Source organism: Uranotaenia lowii, chromosome 3 (assembly GCF_029784155.1).
Source record: "Uranotaenia lowii strain MFRU-FL chromosome 3, ASM2978415v1, whole genome shotgun sequence".
NCBI classification, from domain to species: Eukaryota; Metazoa; Arthropoda; class Insecta; order Diptera; family Culicidae; genus Uranotaenia; species Uranotaenia lowii.
The window spans coordinates 340,380,030-340,397,539 of NC_073693.1; the positions used below are offsets into that span (position 1 = coordinate 340,380,030).

General features: G+C 30.6%; 1 pseudogene; it reads right to left on the reverse strand.

The window, feature by feature from the left end:
• The window catches only part of LOC129753878 (uncharacterized), a 56,998-nt pseudogene extending 39,600 nt beyond the window's left edge, over nt 1-17,398 (reverse strand).
• Nucleotides 17,399-17,510: the final 112 nt, after the last annotated feature.

A 17,510-nucleotide genomic window follows, 5' to 3' on the forward strand; every position in this document is an offset into this window, starting at 1 on the left:
GAAACTGTCAAAGTTCGCGAAGAAATATCTGGTTTGGCAAGCCATCTGTACCTGTGGCTTGAAAAGCAGCATTTTCATAGCTTCCGGGTTTGTCAACCCAGAAATTTACGTGAAAGAGTGTTTGAATAAACGTCTGCTGCCTTTCCTGGAAAAACACGGTTGTTCTGTACTGTTTTGGCCGGATTTGGCTTCTTGCCATTGCGGTAAAAAGGCCATGGAGTGGTACGCCGCCAACAACGTGCAGGTGGTTCCCAAGGACAAGAACCCTCTCAACACGCCAGAGCTCCGCCCAATTGAGAAATACTGGGCTATTGTCGAGCGGAACCTAAGAAGACCAAAAAAACTGCTAAGGACGAGCAGCAGTTCAAGACAAACTGGCTTTCTGCGGAGAAGAAGGTGGACAAGGTGGCTGTACAAAATCCGATGGCATGAGTCAAGCGTTGGGCCCGGCAATTTGGATTTGGAAAAGCGGAAGCTTAACTGAAGATTTTTCCTGAATTTTAAACTAATTTAACTTGAAAAAGAAATTTAATTTGATTTTTTAAATAAACGATTTCACCGATTTACACGCGTTTTCCCTTGACCAAATTTTAACCGTATTACCCTTGAATATAGGATTTAAATAGAAAAAAGAAAGCGAAGTGTTTCTCTTGAACAACATTACCCAATAAACGAGGTAATCTTTCCGGCTCATAAAAACCGTAGCGAAATAATAAATTCATAGCTTCTCAAAAATTGAACACAAATCTAAGTGAGTACTCTTTTGAGTTCTAGTTTGTGTAAAAAAAATGACTATTCAAAAAAATCTGCGATTGTTATACTCATTAAAATTATGTTTTGATTTCGAATTTTTGTAACAAACTGAATAAAGACAAGAATTTGAATAGATCATCTATCAAAACTCTAGATGATAAAATACCACAAATATCACAAATATTCATCAATATTTTTCAAAATGACAACATCGTTTTATTGTACTAAATTTTCAACAATTTATAAGTAGGTAGGTATAAAATAACGAAAACACTTAGCTTGAATATCTCCTAGGGACCAAAGCACATGAAAGGTTCACTCCGAACGTTTCTTCTCCGCTTAGTCTGAACGGCCAACATCAATAAAGAAGTTTGGAGATTTGATATCGAGTAATACCATCTGGATCACGCTCCGGTTGAATTTCATAACTAATTGGCACAAACTAATTTTTTTATTTTGTTGTTCGACAGTCTTGAAAATTTTCCTGTCGGTAATTACAGGGCTGGTAGCGGTTTGACAATGAAAAAGTAGGGACTTTAGTGACCAAAATTTAAAAAAAAGTGACCAAATAGTGACTTTGAGGACCGAAAAAAGTGACCAAATAGTGACCATGTGACCAAAACAGGCCCGTGCGAAGGACCCGTCCAGGGGGGACTGATAAACTAAATTTTGGAAACATATTACAACAAATGTTTCAAATTTTCGATAAGTCAAGAAAGTAAGAAATAAATTAGTTTCAAAAGAATTTCTTAGCAAATTTAAAATTAAAAAAAACTGAATTCTAACATAAATGTCCAATCTTGTACAAAACTTACCATGAATAGATGTTAGGAAAATGATAATAATTGTTAATTTTTATTCATCTAAATTTGGAATTCTTTTCCTCATTTTCAACTGGAAGTTTAGTGAGAAATTCCGTTGTAATTTTTTAATTTGAACAAAAAATATTTAATCACGATTTAAAATGTGAATTACCGATTACTGAATAAGAAATGAATTTTGAACAGAATTTATTCAATGTTCGATGGTTTAATTTAATTTGATAAAAAGAAGAATATATTTATGATTATTTTAAAAGTGCCAGTTATATAAGCCAGACATAAAACCTTTAATGAAGTAAAATCCTCCAGTTATCAAAATGTCATTTTTGAAGCTTAAATAATAACTTCATGTTCAACTACACTGACACAGAAATGTTAGAAAATGAGTAATTACGTGAATGATTAAAACAGATGAAAAATTCAAAAATATGAGTTCAAAACTTTTGTTATTAATATTGAAAGCACAAATCAAGTACAAATTTAGTTAACATTGCGTATTAAAATTTATTTTTAAAGTTGCTACTTAGAACAATTTTTCAAACTTTTTAGAATAATTTAAAAAATCATGATCGATCCAAAAAAACATGATTTCATATAAAAAATATTAATAAAAAGTTTTTAAATTTTCAATCGCAGGGTTTTAAGCTTTAAATTATAAGCTCTGAGTATTTTGTCTCTTTTGATTAAAATATTGGGTCCTATTGAAATTATGTTTTATTATTAAAAATTTGGAGTTAAAGGCTTATGGTTGAAGAACACGAAAATTCAGAATTTATAAACAAGGAAACAATATTTAAAAATATGTCTTTAAAATTTAAAAAGTTTGATTAAAAAAAATTCGGCAAGTTGATTAGAAAATTAAAAAAAAACTGTACAGTAAAATTCGGTAAATTTATTTGAAGATTGAAAAAACAATGTGGAAATAAAAAAGATTAGTTTTTAAAAACATTTCAGGAAGAGTTTTTTCAATAAACATGTTTCACTATAACCATTTTGGTGCTTATTTTTCAAATTATTGATTTGGTAAATAGTGTCCTAAACTAGAAATTTTGTCAAATTCGGCCGAACACATTTAGTTTTGGTGATAAAGAGTTTATTACTAGTAAAATCAAACATTGATAGATAACTGATTATGGAAGAGTACTCTGAGTTTCTGAGTACTCCCATATGAAGAACATGTTTCTTCTGCGATCGCTTTAGAACGTACGTTTTTCGCCCGCAACTTTTGCACAATTTATGTTGCGCGAGCGCGAGATTTTAGCCGCATCATTGCATCAGCGGGCTATGAAATTGTTCGGACTGGCGAGCCGCATAAAGTAGCCATATCTTCGAAAAGTTGCAATTCGTTTCACATGAAACAATAATAAATGGAGACGAACATCAGACACATCTGCGTCATACAGTACATCTAACAACTCCACCACGAACACCACCAGTAAAAGTTTGAGTGAGAAGTAAAAGCTTAGGCCCAACAACACACTACAAATGTAAACAAACACGGAATAAATAGAATGTTTTCGCACAAATGTAAGTCGGCTATGATAAGTCTCGAAGTAAACGAGAATCTGAAAATGCACAATTAATTAAGGTATTGGGAAAAGGGAGTTGCAAGTTGTTCCTTTTTTGTTCGCGATTTCCCATTTAGATTTTTTTTACTGCGGAGACTGGCCGCGAATCCAGTCACGATCATTCTTTCACTAAACCGGGGTAGAGGGCGGAGTCTTGTACGACGGCTTAAACCCTGGTAGTTTATCTTTGGGCCGAACAACAGCTAACTCCCCTTTCCACGAATTTCTGCAGGGTTTCGTCTCGTCTTCGGGGCGGCCTCAAAAGGGCCGAAGTACGAATCCCTTTTTGGAGACCCTTCCGCTTTTTTCCCAAAATAGGGAATCAACAGGAACTCGCGACCGAGTCTCATCAGCTGGGCAAACTAGGACAGGGTAGGTGGTCTTCCATCCGGAAGTGGCGCTTAAGCCACCCACTTAAAAACGGAAGTGTGTCGGGCCTCTCGTTATATTTGCAACGCAGAAACTTCTCTAAAGATTTTTAATTATTTTCAAAAGTCTTTTTTTTATGGCGTTTGAATAATTATTTTCAAAAGTCATTTCAATAACAAAAGCTGATAGAAATATTGCATACATATTTAGATTCGGGGAACCCAAATTAGTTGATATTACCGTTTAAATTCATTGCACCTAAGAAAAATGTAAATTTTGTGGCCTTGTGTAAATTTTTAAAACCCTTTTTTTAGTATTTACAAGAACAAAAAACACGAAATAAAAATGAGTATGAAATTGTTTTTTTAAAGAATATTTCATATCAACATAACAATTGTTATGACATTAAAAGATTTTTTTAATAAAAAAAAATTGTTCGTTTCAATCTCAATCTTAGTTACACTTCTTAATAAAAACCTATTCTAAAGACGAGATAGGGTTTTTGTATATCAAGTTTTGAGTTCCAATACAAAAAATTGATTGAACTAAAATTTAAAATCTACAATCAAAGTTAGTTTCAATTCATGAACGTCAAATAATGTCGTAGATCGAAATGTCTCAAGCCAAGGGTGATTTATGCCGAAATTCCGCCGGAGGCGAAAAAAATTTCTGACTGACTGATCAAGTAATTTACCGTTACTACCGTCAATATTAACACGCGCAATTCAAATTACTCTTTCATTGTTATATTCTCGGTGAAAAAAGTGACTTTTGGTGATAAAAGTGACCATTTTTCGGAAAATAGTGACTTTAGTGACCAAATGACGGAAAAAGTGACTTTTTAGTGACTGACCCAAAAAAAGTGACCAAGTCACTAAAAAGTGACTCAACTACCAGCCATGGCCGTAGGAACGGGGGGGGTTTTGGGGGTTAAACCCCCCCATGAGGGTCCAAAAATGTCAAGCAATATGTTCTTCTCTATACTCAAAATTACGAATTCCCAATAAAATTTTGATGATCGACCAAAATTATACAAGAGTAACAATATCTGTTCAGAAATAAAGACAAAACCTAAAAGTCTTATCCCAGGTCAATCATTCTACTTCAGTTTTTCTAAAAATTTCTAACTTGTTGATAGAAATTTCATCCCGAATATCCTATTCAAATGGGATAAGACTAAACTTGCCAAATCACTCAGATTTCGCCGGATTTTTTACACTTGATTTGCAAAATAAAACAAAAAATTAAAATTAAGTCAGGAAAATTATGTATTTTGCATCTTGAGTTTTTGAGTAAATATTAACAAAATTATATGAACGTTTTTTGAAAGCTCAATATGTGATTCGAAATAAACTGATGTATTTCGATAAACAAAAGTTAAGTGTTATTCTTCATGATCTTTGATTGAAAATTTTGATATTGGCGGATATTGGCAAAAATATTCTGGATTTGCACGACCCGGATACTAGCGGAAAAATAATTTAAATTAAAACTCAATGTATGTGATGAGAGTTCGGATTCTGTATCCGGTTTATTATTACTGAACTTCAGTTTGGATCATCATTGCGCAAAAATCTTGATTCGAATCTCGATTTTGGATTTCATATTTCTATATTCGAAACTCATCATTTCGGAATATTAAGAGAAAGTATTTAAAATCACAAATCATTTTTGAGATTTGAAATTTTAACTTTATTTCTTATGCAGAATTCCAACTAAAGAAAGTTTCATAATGATGATCCATAATTGAAAAATCTTAAACAGTTTCATCATTCGCAATTTTCATTCAGATTCACAAGTGCAATTTCGAATAAATAACTGAAGAAAGAATTCTCATTTAAAGTCAAAAAATTAGAATTCAAAAAAAAATCTGGTTGAAAATTCTGAACAAAATTTTCGCTTTTTGGCTCATAATTGGAGACAATTATTATTTAGAGTTTAAATTTCAAAAACCTTTTTCAAATTTGCAATCTAGATTTCGAACTCATGTTTAAAAGGCAGTACTCAGATTCGTAATCAAAATTAAAAAGTCAGCATTTCATTGAGGATTCAAATTACAGGCGATCGCCGTTTCAAAATTTTGATTATGGATTCTTTTTTTTTTTTGTAAATTATTTTTCGGCATATCGGTGAAATGTATATTCTTGGAGAAAGAATATCAGAAATGAAATTGATGAAGATGGATGAAGATGGATTCAAAATAAAAAAAATTATCTTAAATCAGAGTCAATTTTGAAAACAAACCAGAAGATATCATAAATTAAAAATACAATTTTTGGATTTTTTATTTCACAGGATTATAATCACGAAATAAATTATCAATGGTTATTTTATGAGGCCAAAGAACTTGTATTGTAACATATTTGCAGATTTTTCTTAAAAAAGGTTCAAACTAAAATCTTTTATTTTAATCAAGAAGAAAATAAATCTGATTCGAACGGCAAACTTAATCTCTTACTTTTATTTCTAAATATTTGATAATTTTTTACCAATGCCTCAAATGATCATACTCGAAAAGAATTAGCTTACTACTTTCTAATTTAAGTAAATATAAAATTTTTTTCTTGAAATGAATCTTCAAATCCCTAATTTTAACTTCGTGGCAAATCAGCAACTTATAGAACTTGTTTTCGAAAATATGAATCAATTCCTTACTTTGAATGTAAAAAACTCAAACCTAAAAAAAAAATTATAATTTTTTTAAACTATTCCTTATGTGTGCATTGTTCAAGCAAAAATTTTTTAGGAACAATTTTGTCACCAAAACCCCCCCCCATGAGCCAGTTCTTCCTACGGCCCTGCTACCAGCCCTGTAATAAACACGACCGTCATCGACGGCCACAGCCTACTCCTGAAAAAAAGATGTCCCTCAGAATAAACTTAAAACTTCAATTCAAATGGATGCAAGTGGACGAAGTATATTCGAAAATTTGACTTTAAAGCCACTGACCCTGACTTAGTGGAAAGCATTCAAGTCTTCTAGCCAGAGACCATGAGATCGAATCTCGGTCACGGCATACGTAGTAGTCTTTTTTTTGCTGGCGATTTCAGCACTTGTAAGACGCTAGCCTTCATATCCTTGAAAAATGTTGTAAATCAGATCGCTCCAAAGATTCATGAAGTTTCACCGAGATCCTATACAGTGTGTTCGTTTAAGTTAACATTAGGGTTCAAGAAATGTTCGCCATAATTAACTTCAAATAAAAATTTTCCAATGAGGGCTAGGTTTTGAGGACGTCAGATATCAGCTAATTTAAAAATTTTAGGGCACAATCCAAAAGCCAATCCATTCAAAATAGAATTGAACACAACCAATATCAATGATAGATGAGGCCCTCAGAGCCAAATAATCGATTTTGAAAAAGTGCAAAATAATCGATTTTGAGTTTACACTTTTTTAGTAATATTTTTAAGATTTTTAAAATGTTATTGGTTTATTTTTAAGTGAATGAACCTGTTGTCTTTTCTGAAGCCTCTTCCTTTGTTTACCCTCAGTTTTCAAAACGTTGAACTCACTCGAGTTTTTTTTTCTTCCATTGGTATCGTTGTTGTTCTCAACAATGTCAAATTGCCAAGACTCGTGTTTTCATGTGAAAAATGTCTATTGAATAACCGCCAACTCCAGAGAAGCTTCCTGTTATCACACACACGGTTGGGTTGGATTGATAAACACATACCTTCAGAAGATGCATTGCCCCTTTGCGTGTGCCCCGTCAACTTAGCGACGTATTATCATCAACCGTCGTCATCCTACCTATATGGATGGGATTTGATATCTACCTTTCGCTTTCCGTCGAAATGTGTAACGGAGATGTGCTGGGTTTATTAATATTTTTCCTCGTTTTTTTTTTTTCAAAAGACGCCATCTGAAGGCTGTTTTCCCTTCATCCGCTCGAGTCGCAACCAATTATCAATTCAATTGTTTCTGCGTGTTACCGAAAAAAAAACAGCGCATCGCACCAAGCATTCAGTGAACAGTCGCTTGGCTTTTCGGTACCAATGAATTACAGCATACCCACCCACACATCCCCCCCCCCCCTTTCTTCTGGGAGCCCTTTTTCCGCGGTGATTTTCCTTCGAAATCGTCATGCAAACTTGTGTACAAGTGTGTGGGCTCTTGGAACGTTCGAAGAAAATGAGGAGACCCCTCCCTTATGATTGCCGCACGAGAATTGAACACACGCACCTCCCTCCTTTTCCTCATCTGGCCACCCTTAATCACTCACAGACAGGGGCTCAAGCACTTTCATTTTTCGCCAATTATTCAAATTACCAGCGCCGCAGCATCCGACGACGAAGAAGAAGGCATGTGCAATTCGTGAGAAGAAAATCACATGCAATGAAATGGAAAATTAGACGCCATCTGAGGTGGGAAAAGAAAGGGGGGAGGGGGCTCCCCTTCACATATGATGGGAACAAACGAAGCCGCTGGGCAGGTGACTTTTTTTCTTCAGTTGAAAATGTGTAACCCCACCCACCCAATACAGACTTAAGCACATCTTCTCGTGAATGAGCAACACAGACAAATGGCTGACGCAAAAATGTCGAGGAAAATAGTATAATCACACATGAACGATGGCGATGACTCAATAGCAATTTGTTCTTCTTGGGTTTCTGTGTGCGCGTCTTCATCTCATTTTGGAGCCAACTCGAGAGAAGACCTTCGAGGGCCTAAAACCGAAGTCAATGAAAATGCGCAACAACTAGCAGCCACAATCACGGGGTAATGTGAAAATTACGCTTTTCCGTTTAACCTGGCGCCCTGCGTCTAGAGTGTCCTACCCGGGATTTCCCGGTCGAGAATTCCCGGGAATTAGAAAAAATCGGGAATTCCCGAATCCCGGGAAACGCTTAAAAAATCCCGGGAATTCCCGAAGTCAGTTAAATGTTCTAAATTACTACAAATTTTCACGATCTAAATTGAAAAAATAAATCCTATTGAGCAAGGGAAATGATAGTTCTAGCACCATACTGACTGGACACTCGATTTCGTTTGCTGGATGGTTGAATTTGTGTTCTAAGCGTCATGTCAGTGTGATCAGTGGGTCAACCTTGATGGCTTAGTCTTGAATATTTTTTTCTTAAATCTTTTTAACACAACGAATTTAAAAAAACATGTTTTTCCAATCGAAAACTTAGTGTAATACTGAAACACGTTTCGGATACTGTTTACAGTAGCAAATTCATCAGCAAAGAAATGACATATTGTTAAACAAATGGATAGTTATCTAAAAATTTACGATGTTCGATGAATAACAGTCTAGATAACTAACTTCTATCGATAGTGAGAAATCTTTCTCAATTATTTCAAATTTTTGCTCTAGCTGCAGACCAGTTTTTCGGTTAAAGTACTTTGTTTTTAGGTCCTTGGTTTATTTATTGAATTTTCGACTCATAATAAATTTTTGAAATGTTTTGCAATACTAGGTACTACCTTGAATTTAACAATACCGTATTGATAAGAATTCTTACACAGTAAAGGATTAAGATCTTCAAGTTGAAATCTTCATTTTCAATTTTTCCCGGGATCCCGGGAATTCCCGGGAAAAGGATCGTCAGATTTCCCGATTCCCGGGAACGCTAAAATGGCCGGGAAATGGACACTATACCTGCGTCGTAGAGCATCAACCCTCTGCGTTATGTTTTTTTTTTGTGGAGGGTGGCGTAAAGGGATGAAAAATTTCAGCCCCCCCTGAGGGTGGTTTGGCTGCCAATTGCACTATGGGGTTTGAGGCGGCAAAAAGTCAAAAACTGAACTTTATCGGATCGCTTTTTTATTTTTACTTGTTAATAACTTTATATTTAACTAAGATATTCCCAGTTTTTCAACTCATTATCTTGAAAACTGAACGCACCACAGACATCAGACTTTGAAAAATTGAAAAATTTATATGATGAAGAAAAAAATTTAAATCACATATATATCTATGGAAAACATTTTTTTCTCAAATTTAAAGTACACCGTATGAAAGCTTATATTAAAAGCTATCATTTGAACCATTCAAAATTTTTACACACTAAATTGATCTATGATAAAAATGAGTAAATAATAATTTTTTCCAAAAGTCAAAAACTTTAAAGCTTTGCCAAAAAAAATCCCCGCATTTCCCCGTACTCTTTTCACTATCAAGATCTAGTTTAAAGTCCTAAAAATACAATGAAAGAGATTCCAGGCACCTTAAATCACCGTTTTTTGAGTTATAGTAAAATAAAGCAGAAAATAGCATGCCAATGGGTAATTTTTACCCATTTATGAGTATAAATTCATCAAAGCTGATGTTGGTTTGCCAAAAAAAATGTTACCCATGATTGATCAATCATTGCACACATGTTTCTCTTCAGTTTCATGAAATGTCTTGATATTATTTATCATTTAATGATCAATTAGTCCAAAACCCGGTTTTCAAAAGAAATAAAAAGTAGGGTCAAAAATAACACCAAGCATCGTACTTTAAAAGTTATTTATACGAAATTATTGTTAGAATTTATTTAAAGTTAGTTAAAATAGTAATTTTAAAACAAAATTTTCAAAAATAACAAAATAGTCTAAAACACCTAATCATACTTTTTGCCGCCTCATTGTATGGAACTGCCCCATAGTGAATTGGAGAGCTCTAACATCACAAAAAAAACAAAAATTTTGCAGTGGAAAATTGAGTGGAAAAGCTTCTGCTTCCGTCGAGTGAAAACCGAATGGAGAAAAATCTAAACAAAGACCATATCCAATGATAGAAGTTTTGATTTTTTTGCAAAAATTCACAGGAAACATACACAAGTACGAAAAAAAATCAATTTACATCCTATCACCTGCAGATAAACTGAAATAGGATGTATAAAATGAAAAAATGATTGACATTGTCCCCGAGAGCAAACGTGGATTTTACGATTAGCTTGGAAACGGACAATTCAGCGAAAGAAATTGATTTAAACTTTGTAAAAAATCAAAATAACTTGCATCTTGGAGAAACAAACAAAAAAAAACAATTGACAACGTGTATGACAAGTTTCTAAAAAAACTCTCAAAATGACAAAAATGACAAAAATGACAAAAATGACAAAAATGACAAAAATGACAAAAATGACAAAAATGACAAAAATGACAAAAATGACAAAAATGACAAAAATGACAAAAATGACAAAAATGACAAAAATGACAAAAATGACAAAAATGACAAAAATGACAAAAATGACAAAAATGACAAAAATGACAAAAATGACAAAAATGACAAAAATGACAAAAATGACAAAAATGACAAAAATGACAAAAATGACAAAAATGACAAAAATGACAAAAATGACAAAAATGACAAAAATGACAAAAATGACAAAAATGACAAAAATGACAAAAATGACAAAAATGACAAAAATGACAAAAATGACAAAAATGACAAAAATGACAAAAATGACAAAAATGACAAAAATGACAAAAATGACAAAAATGACAAAAATGACAAAAATGACAAAAATGACAAAAATGACAAAAATGACAAAAATGACAAAAATGACAAAAATGACAAAAATGACAAAAATGACAAAAATGACAAAAATGACAAAAATGACAAAAATGACAAAAATGACAAAAATGACAAAAATGACAAAAATGACAAAAATGACAAAAATGGCAAAAATGGCAAAAATGAAAAAAATGACAAAAATTACAAAAATAACAAAGATGACAAAAATGACAAAAATGACAAAAATGACAAAAATGACAAAAATGACAAAAATGACAAAAATGACAAAAATGACAAAAATGACAAAAATGACAAAAATGTCAAAAATGACAAAAATGACAAAATTGTCAAAGTTTTCAAAATTGTCAAAGTTTTCAAAATTGTCAAAATTGTCAAAATTGTCAAAATTGTCAAAGTTTTCAAAATTGTCAAAGTTTTCAAAATTGTCAAAATTGTCAAAATTGTCAAAATTGTCAAAATTGTCAAAATTGTCAAAATTGTCAAAATTGTCAAAATTGTCAAAATTGTCAAAATTGTCAAAATTGTCAAAATTGTCAAAATTGTCAAAATTGTCAAAATTGTCAAAATTGTCAAAATTGTCAAAATTGTCAAAATTGTCAAAATTGTCAAAATTGTCAAATTTGTCAAAATTGTCAAAATTGTCAAAATTGTCAAAATTGTCAAAATTGTCAAAATTGTCAAAATTGTCAAAATTGTCAAAATTGTCAAAATTGTCAAAATTGTCAAAATTGTCAAAATTGTCAAAATTGTCAAAATTGTCAAAATTGTCAAAATTGTCAAAATTATCAAAATTGTCAAAATTGTCAAAATTGTCAAAATTGTCAAAATTGTCAAAATTGTCAAAATTGTCAAATTGTCAAAATTGTAGAAATTGTTAAAATTGTCAAAATTGTCAAAATTGTCAAAATTGTCAAAATTGTCAAAATTGTCAAAATTGTCAAAATTGTCAAAATTGTCAAAATTGTCAAAATTGTCAAAATTGTCAAAATTGTCAAAATTGTCAAAATTGTCAAAATTGTCAAAATTGTCAAAATTGTCAAAATTGTCAAAATTGTCAAAATTGTCAAAATTGTCAAAATTGTCAAAATTGTCAAAATTGTCAAAATTGTCAAAATTGTCAAAATTGTCAAAATTGTCAAAATTGTCAAAATTGTCAAAATTGTCAAAATTATCAAAATTGTCAAAATTGTCTAAATTGTAAAATTGTCAAATTGCCAAAATTGTCTAAATTGTCAAATTTTGACAATATTGACAATTTTGACCATATTGACAATTTTGACAATTTTGACAATTTTGACAATTTTGACAATTTTGACAATTTTGACAATTTTGACAATTTTGACAATTTTGACAATTTTGACAATTTTGACAATTTTGACAATTTTGACAATTTTGACAATTTTGACAATTTTGACAATTTTGACAATTTTGACAATTTTGACAATTTTGACAATTTTGACAATTTTGACAATTTTGACAATTTTGCCAATATTGACAATATTGACAATTTTGACAATTTTGACAATTTTGACAATTTTGACAATTTTGACAATTTTGACAATTTTGACAATTTTGACAATTTTGACAATTTTGACAATTTTGACAATTTTGACAATTTTGACAATTTTGACAATTTTGACAATTTTGACAATTTTGACAATTTTGACAATTTTGACAATTTTGACAATTTTGACAATTTTGACAATTTTGACAATTTTGACAATTTTGACAATTTTGACAATTTTGACAATTTTGACAATTTTGACAATTTTGACAATTTTGACAATTTTGACAATTTTGACAATTTTGACAATTTTGACAATTTCGACAATTTTGACGATATTGACAATTTTGACAATTTGACAATTTTGACAATTTTGACAATTTTGACAATTTTGACAATTTTGACAATTTTGACAATTTTGAAAATTTTGACAATTTTGACAATTTTGACAATTTTGACAATTTTGAAAATTTTGACAATTTTGACAATTTTGACAATTTTGACAATTTTGACAATTTTGACAATTTTGACAATTTTGACAATTTTGACAATTTTGACAATTTTGACAATTTTGACAATTTTGACAATTTTGACAATTTTGACAATTTTGACAATTTTGACAATTTTGACAATTTTGACAATTTTGACAATTTTGACAATTTTGACAATTTTGACAATTTTGACAATTTTGACAATTTTGACAATTTTGACAATTTTGACAATTTTGACAATTTTGACAATTTTGACAATTTTGACAATTTTGACAATTTTGACAATTTTGACAATTTTGACAATTTTGACAATTTTGACAATTTTGACAATTTTGACAATTTTGACAATTTTGACAATTTTGACAATTTTGACAATTTTGACAATTTTGACAATTTTGACAATTTTGACAAGTTTGACAATTTTGACAATTTTGACAATTTGGACAATTTTGACAATTTTGACAATTTTGACAATTTTGACAATTTTGACAATTTTGACAATTTTGACAATTTTGACAATTTTGACAATTTTGACAATTTTGACAATTTCGACAATTTTGACGATTTTGACAATTTTGACAATTTGACAATTTTGACAATTTTGACAATTTTGACAATTTTGACAATTTTGAAAATTTTGACAATTTTGACAATTTTGACAATTTTGACAATTTTGACAATTTTGACAATTTTGACAATTTTGACAATTTTGACAATTTTGACAATTTTGACAATTTTGACAATTTTGACAATTTTGACAATTTTGACAATTTTGACAATTTTGACAATTTTGACAATTTTGACAATTTTGACAATTTTGACAATTTTGACAATTTTGACAATTTTGACACTTTTGACAATTTTGACAATTTTGACAATTTTGACAATTTTGACAATTTTGACAATTTTGACAATTTTGACAATTTTGACAATTTTGACAATTTTGAAAATATTGACAATTTTGAAAATATTGACAATTTCGAAGATTTGGAAAATTTGGAAAATTTTGACAATTTTGACAATTTTGACAATTTTGACAATTTTGACAATTTTGACAATTTTGACAATTTTGACAATTTTGACAATTTTGACAATTTTGACAATTTTGACAATTTTGACAATTTTGACAATTTTGACAATTTTGACAATTTTGACAATTTTGACAATTTAGACAATTTTGACAATTTTGACAATTTTGACAATTTTGACAATTTTGACAATTTTGACAATTTTGACAATTTTGACAATTTTGACAATTTTGACAATTTTGACAATTTTGACAATTTTGACAATTTTGACAATTTTGACAATTTTGACAATTTTGACAATTTTGACAATTTTGACAATTTTGACAATTTTGACAATTTTGACAATTTTGACAATTTTGACAATTTTGACAATTTTGACAATTTTGACAATTTTGACAATTTTGACAATTTTGACAATTTTGACAATTTTGACAATTTTGACAATTTTGACAATTTTGACAATTTTGACAATTTTGACAATTTTGACAATTTTGACAATTTTGACAATTTTGACAATTTTGACAATTTTGACAATTTTGACAATTTTGACAATTTTGACAATTTTGACAATTTTGACAATTTTGACAATTTTGACAATTTTGACAATTTTGACAATTTTGACAATTTTGACAATTTTGACAATTTTGACAATTTTGATAATTTTGATAATTTTGACAATTTTGACAATTTTGACAATTTTGACAATTTTGACAATTTTGACAATTTTGACAATTTTGACAATTTTGACAATTTTGACAATTTTGACAATTTTGACAATTTTGACAATTTGACAATTTTGACAATTTTGACATATTTGACAATTTTGACATATTTGACAATTTTGACATATTTGACAATTTTGACAATTTTGACAATTTTGACAATTTTGACAATTTTGACAATTTTGACAATTTTGACAATTTTGACAATTTTGACAATTTTGACAATTTTGACAATTTTGACAATTTTGACAATTTTGACAATTTTGACAATTTTGACAATTTTGACAATTTTGACAATTTTGACAATTTTGACAATTTTGATAATTTTGACAATTTTGACAATTTTGACAATTTTGACAATTTGACAATTTTGAAAATATTGACAATTTCGAAAATTTGGAAAATTTGGAAAATTTTGACAATTTTGACAATTTTGACAATTTTGACAATTTTGACAATTTTGACAATTTTGACAATTTTGACAATTTTGACAATTTTGACAATTTTTACAATTTTTACAATTTTGACAATTTTGACAATTTTGACAATTTTGACAATTTTGACAATTTTGACAATTTTGACAATTTTGACAATTTTGACAATTTTGACAATTTTGACAATTTTGACAATTTTGACAATTTTGACAATTTTGACAATTTTGACAATTTTGACAATTTTGACAATTTTGACAATTTTGACAATTTTGACAATTTTGACAATTTTGACAATTTTGACAATTTTGACAATTTTGACAATTTTGACAATGTTGACAATTTTGACAATTTTGACAATTTTGACAATTTTGACAATTTTGACAATTTTGACAATTTTGACAATTTTGACAATTTTGACAATTTTGAAAATATTGACAGTTTCGAAAATTTGGAAAATTTGGAAAATTTTGACAATTTTGACAATTTTGACAATTTTACAATTTTGACAATTTTGACAATTTTGACAATTTTGACAATTTTGACAATTTTGACAATTTTGACAATTTTGACAATTTTGACAATTTTGACAATTTTGACAATTTTGACAATTTTGACAATTTTGACAATATTGACAATTGTGACAATTTTGGCAATTTTGACAATTTTGACAATTTTATCAATTTTTACAATTTTGTCAATTTTGTCAATTTTGATAATTTTGACAGTTTTGACAATTTTTACTATTTTTACAATTCTGACCATTTTTACAGTTTTGACAACTTTGACAATTTTGACAATTTTGACAATTTTTTCCTCTTTTCTTGAATCAAGCAAATTGAGAAAGCGTGAGAAACAATTTTATTCGTCGCTTTTCACTTATCGATTTCTTGGTACAACCCTAAAATAACCACTTCCAAATGGATCCTTGTAGACCGTAACTTTTAAGGGTAACGAATAGAGTATAGAGTCAATATCCAATACGCCCCGTTTGATTTGTCCGCCCGGTCATCGTCTGAGAAGAGTTCAAGACCAAACCGGGAGTTCTCCGAAATTACAGGCTTCATCTTCCTTCCTTCCATAAACGGCTGATGAGAAACCGAAACAAAACTGGCCGAAAGCATCATTCAGCAACAAATGGAACGTCTCCTCGATTCGGTAGCCACATTAACCCATGAATGTTTTTGCTGATTTTCAGTAGGAAATATAGCCGATCTACGGCGAAAACTCAGACATCGAAGGGTTAAAAATCGGTAAATCACACGCCGAGTGTTTTTGTGTGTGGATTTCAAGATGGGACTCAACTGGGTTCAGCCAGATCGATTGGGCATTGATCGAATCGGATTGGATCGATCGATCGGTCACTGACAGCTTCCACCACTAGATTTCGTGTATCGTCTCATTTTTCGCCTATTTCATCATGATCGTCATTCATCAGTGTGGTTTCCGAAGATGGCCGCTGGATTCTCTGTAAGCGTCTAATTATGGATAGAAAAATTAGCTTTTAATGGATGGCGGATGTGATTTTTCCCCTCCCTCGACTGGTTTTGATTTTTTCCCTAAGCAAATTCGAAGTGCTCTTAGAACAGAAGTAAAGATTGAGTTCTATGATTGGTTCTTAGTTTTTGGCGGTTTTATCTAAATTTATCGTTAAACCAATATGCATTACTATTCTTGAAACAATATTCATACGTTACTATCTTTGGAATTCTTAATCCTTAAAATTTTAAAACTGGAATGAATTTTTAAAAATTGTTCAAACGAAAAAAAAACAAGTAGTAGCATGACGAATATTTATACTTAAACTGTATTTCAGTGATTTTTCATCCACTGGGAAAAAAATTACCCCATCTCACTACACGAACGAACATTGTACAAACATTTGGATTTCCCTAATTGAGCTTGGGTTAATACACGATTATTTTTTCTTCCACAGCAAGAAAAAAACCAACAATGTTAAATTGAAACATAGACTAGGTTGTTACCGAGCAAAAAAAAATTCTATCATTTAACGTTTATACCCAGAACATTATCTGACCAAAACCCTAAGCATATTTAGCCTTCCGTTCCTGCTGCCTATAATGGCAGGATAAAAATTAAAAATTTCGATTCATGTTGATTCAGAAGGAGTGATCCTGGTATACTTCCCCAGGCCACAAAATCGCTGCTGTTGCTGCGGCTGATTAGTACCGGTTCGTTTGATTCGGAATAGGCGGAATTTTTCCGGTGGGATCATCTGGCCGTGATTTGTTTGAATATCATTTCTGGTTTTGTGGTTTTTTTTCTCGAAAGCTTGGATAACCTGGTCAAATGAGACTTAGTCGAGTTTTGTTGAGAGCCACGGAAAC